The sequence below is a fragment of the Papio anubis genome, chromosome 13, assembly GCF_008728515.1.
Source record: "Papio anubis isolate 15944 chromosome 13, Panubis1.0, whole genome shotgun sequence".
Lineage (NCBI taxonomy): Eukaryota > Metazoa > Chordata > Mammalia > Primates > Cercopithecidae > Papio > Papio anubis.
In genome coordinates, this window is record NC_044988.1 from 89,137,376 (window position 1) to 89,142,237 (window position 4,862).

Consider the following 4,862-nt stretch of genomic DNA (forward strand, 5'->3'; position numbering starts at 1 on the left):
TTAAAATGATACTCTCATTTTTATTAAAAACAAGACTTGCAACTTCTTATATTTTTAGCCTGCACCACGTTTAAAGTAATAACTTCTCTACTTCTCCAGATTATTCCCTTCCTTTGTGCCCTATTAGTGTGATGTAGTTAAAACAAAGACGAAATCAAAACAAAGAATTTGGACTAAAAATCCTTACTTTTGAAATCCAGCTCTATATCCTGGCCAATCCATTCTTCTGTCTGCACCTTAGTTACCTCATATGTTAAATGAGCACAGTAAGAGTGCTATTACACCTTCTCATAACACTTCTTTCGGTGAGAGTTAGATCCGAAATCATGGGGCCAAGTGTGCTGTAAACTCTGAGATCCTCTATGTAAGTCAGTAATTAGTATGATTTCTTTTAAACTTTATGGTCTATTTCATACCTTCAACTTTGGTGAGCACCTTCCTTTTTTAAGTCTTTATACCTTTTCCAATTTTAGAATTTTAATCAAGCTTCTCAAAATTTACTTCTCCATGTAGTGAAAATTTGTTTTTTGGTTAATCACGTTTGTTATTCAAGGAAGCAATTCTATCTGACTAATTCTTTATTCAACAAACATTTATTGTGCATATAAAATGTGTAAGTTATGATCTTCGACTTGATACAATGCAGTTCCAACTCCCTCTATAACAGTGCCACCTGATGGTTCTGATGGTTATCCCACGTGTGAGTGCTCAAAGAAGTGAGGGAACCTACATGTCAGCTAATTTCTTGAGGAGGCAGCTTTAATTTTTAGGAAGTGATCCTGAGCTAATCTATATCTTCCTGCAATTTCCACCTACTGTACTATTCTAACATTCACTGTTCTCCTCTACAAGTGTTTGGATGTTTGCAGATCACTACCAAGATACTTTTCCCAACATTTTCTTTCTCCAGGCTAAGATTAAGAAGGTTCCCCAACCATTCTTTGTTTCTGATTTGCTCTTCCTTTTCTTCTAGCCTCATGGTGGTTTGTCACCATCAAGTTTATATTGTGATTGAACCACAAATTGCAGATGTGGTTGGACCATGGTTAACTAGAGTAGGGTTATCATTTTTCCCCCATCGAGCATGAAACAACTCTTAGTTCAGCCTGTAAGAGCATTAGCACTTTTTGTTCCAGTCAGAGCTTATTGTTGACTCATGCCACTGCCATACTTAAATAGAAATAAAACCTCAGACTTTAAACCTATCTTCTCTCCAAACCGTATTTTCCTCATCTCTTATTTATAGAGTTGGAGTTTAAAGTGAATACTTGATATTTGTCATATTCAATTTTATCTTTTTAGATTTGATCCAGTGTTCTTATTAGTCAAAAAGTTGTTGAATCCTGATTATCATTCAGTGTACTGGCTGTTTTTCTGAACTTCATGCCATAGAAAATTCAATTAATAAACCTTCCATGTACTCCTACTGTTAGTTAGCATGTTGCAAATTATGGTTGCAAATGAAGTTTATATACAATGTAACTGCACCCTGGGCAATTATGTTATCTTTGTTACCTTTTTTATTTTTTATTTTTTGAGAGGGAATCTCGCTCTATTGCCAGGCTGGAGTGCAGTGGTGGTATCTCGGCTCATTGCAACCTCTGACTCCCTGGTTCAAGTGATTCTGCTACTTCAGCCTCCCAAGTAGCTGGGATTACAGGCATGTGCCACCATGTCTGGCTAATTTTCATACTTTTAGTAGAGATGGAGCTTCACCATGTTGGCCAGGATGGTCTTGATCTCCTGACCTCGTGATCCACCTGCCTCAGCCTCCCAAAGTGCTGGGATTATAGGTGTGAGCCACCGCACCTGGCCTGTTACTTCTTTTTTAATCTTCAAAAATCACTACAGTGTATGAAGACTTGGTACTATGAAGCATACAAAAGATATCACATCTAGCATGTAACCGGTGTTCAACAAATGCCTCTCAGGTGAACAAAACCAAGAAAGAGGTTTACCAAACCTAATTTAGAAAAAATATCAAGGAAACTACACAGAGAAAAAATAAGAGTATCCTCCATATAAAAGTTGATGAAAGGGAACACAAAGTTATAAAGGTAAATTAAATTCTGAATGGAAGTCAAAAACCAGAAGGTGTAGCTGTATTCAAAATGAGACTAAGCACTCTAAAACTGAGAAGGTACATAAAATACTTTCCCTGAAGACAGGAGCAGGGTGATGGCTGATACTGATGGCCTTCTGAGGATGTTTCGATGAGCATGAGGAAGCAGCACACAGAAATAAAGCATCCATCCCCTCAAAACACACACACACACACACACACACACACACACACTCAGAGAGAGAGAGAGAGAGAGAGATATGAACTAACTCCCCAGAGAACATCCACTGTGGGCCAGGCATTACGCTAAGTCTCATTAAAGTCTCCCCAAAACCTGCAAGAATGCTGAGGAAAAAAATAACAAAATAAAGAAAAAATAAAAATTAAAAATAAAGTCTCCCCAAAACCCATTGAAGTTGATACTATGGTCATGTCCACTATATAAAAGATAAAACTGAAACTTAAAAGTTTACATAAATTGCTCTAGGTCATGTACACAGGAAAGATCAGATGTAGGACTTAAGTTTTGTTATATCACTACTGCAACTGTACACAAGTGTCTGTAGGTACTGTTACATAGTTTGAAACACTGGCTACAGTTAATCGATAGTTACTACAAGAGAAAGTACTGTCAGATCAAGACTCAAAGTACAATTCCCTAAAGATCAATAAAGAAACCCCTGTGAAGGCAGGTCTAGAGCCCTCAGATCCCTCTCCAAAGAGCCTAGTCTGGGTTTTCCATTTGTGTAAGATATCTAGTTCCCCTTAGCATTTTTGTTTTCTCATGCCAGCCAGTTCTGGCATTTTATCTGTAGTCCACACACTAATGTTTAGATTGAAAAATTAGGTTGACAACATCAAGTGCATAGCCTTGGTCATCCCCCAACCCCACATCCATTCAACTCTTAGCCAACTTAAGTGATTCGCTTATGATCTTTCACCTCACTACCTTATCTGAGTCAACCCACGTCTCCTTTGATTCTCTTACTTCAATGTTCAGGTCAGTCTAATGTCTGTGTCACAGAAAGAATGCTGGAATTGGGAGAAATAAAGAAGCAATGGGATGTGAGTAATGGAAAGCAAGCATTGAAGCAATGAGAATCTAAACATTCAATTGCCAGGCAATCAATAACCTCAGGCACCTTGCAGAAGAAGATGGTAGGTTTCCAGGAGGATAGTCCTGAAAGCCCTGCAGACACATCATTTATTCACCGAATATTAATGGAGGACCCCCTATGTGTCCAGCACTTTGCTATTTACTGAGGGTACAAGAGTGTGCGAGTCAGAATCAATAGTTTACTGTCTACTGTGGATCAATGGGAAGCCTAGACACCAAAATCTTAGCACTAACTTTGCTAATGACACACGTTATTGAGACACCCCACTTTTTTTTTTTTTTTTTTTTTTTTTTGCAGATCACAGAACACAGAATTTTATTAAGATGGAATCACTGCGAATTACATAGAAGCTACCAGCCTAAGCCAAAATCCATGAGGTTCATGTGAACTTACAGTTACACAAATAAGAAACAAATGGTAAATCCAAAACCATAAGGAAATATTCTGATGCCCAGAAGATGAAGGCTGGGGTGAATAAGTCCACACACTTATTTCAAGTTGTTAAAGAGTTTGTGGGCCATGCAATGGTCCCTTGCATACAAGAAGTCTAAGAGCTCCTCCGTGCAATCCTCTTCTGTATGTGATCGAGAGGATACACGCTCATCACAGAGCTCTAGCCGCTCCCGGGCCTTTACACATTTCTCCAACTGCTCGCATTGCTCTCTCACTGTTGTTAGGGGATCCACTAATTCCTCCTCTTCCTCTTCCTCCTCCTCAGGATCTCCGGACTCCGGAAGCATCTTTCGCTCGTCCTCCAGTCCCATGTCTGGCTACAGTTCTAGATTCAACAAGAGCAGCAACAGCAGCACCTAATCCACTTCAGGATCAAGAAGGACTTGAGACACCCCACTTTCTTCCAACTCAGTTTCCCATCTGCATAACATGTGGGTAAAAAATGCTAGACAATGCAGTAATTAAGGTCTATTTCAAGGGTGGTGGCTGTTTTCCTGAAACAGTCAATATCTTAGATTCTTTGTTGGTGGCTTTTCTCAAGTTTGCCACTTGGATAGGGAGTGGGGAAGCTTCCTGCTGGAAAAGTTCTTTACCATTTTCATAATTGAGTTATGCACTCCCCTCTGTAGGTCTTTAATCTTCCAACATTTATCCCATCAGTTCTGTCTCTAGTGAGCCCTTAGTCCAAGATGTTTGTCTATTAAATTAAGAGTTTTGCAGAAGGGTAGAGCCATTTAAAGGCTGTAAATCACTGGGCAGTCTTTTAGCTGCTCTCTGCTCAGAGCCCCACTGCATCATCCAGCACTCATCCTGCCACTGCCTCCCCTCGGGCCTTGGCTCTCAGAGACAGACAGCTCTGGAGCGTGCAACTGGCACAGACCTGCCTACTCCAAAACCTCCTCTATAGGGCCAGCCCGTCCTAGGGGTGAGTTGATGGAGAATTTATATGAGTCATTGATTAACCTTCAGGAATGTCAAGGGCAACTTGATGCTCTCACTGGTTCTTCTTTCACCTTTTTCCCTAGTGCTTTTCATGCAGCCAGACCCGTGCTTGAGACCCTAGTTTTAATAACTGTATCGCTTGATTATATTCCTGACCCTGACTTGAGATTCGAACAGAAAACTAACACTCCTGGGACCCTAATTTTTTATAAACCAGATCTTGTATATAGCTTCTATCATTTATATTTTTGTCTTTTACCTGTAAGGTAAATGATATTATTATTTCC

General features: G+C 39.7%; 1 pseudogene across 1 annotated transcript; it reads right to left on the reverse strand.

Moving 5' to 3' along the window:
• Positions 1 to 3,447: 3,447 nt before the first annotated feature.
• Positions 3,448 to 4,014, reverse strand: LOC101007047 (annotated as a pseudogene). The gene has a single exon (XR_638119.3). The product of XR_638119.3 is annotated as a cytochrome b-c1 complex subunit 6, mitochondrial pseudogene (transcript).
• Between the last annotated feature and the right edge of the window lie 848 nt (positions 4,015 to 4,862).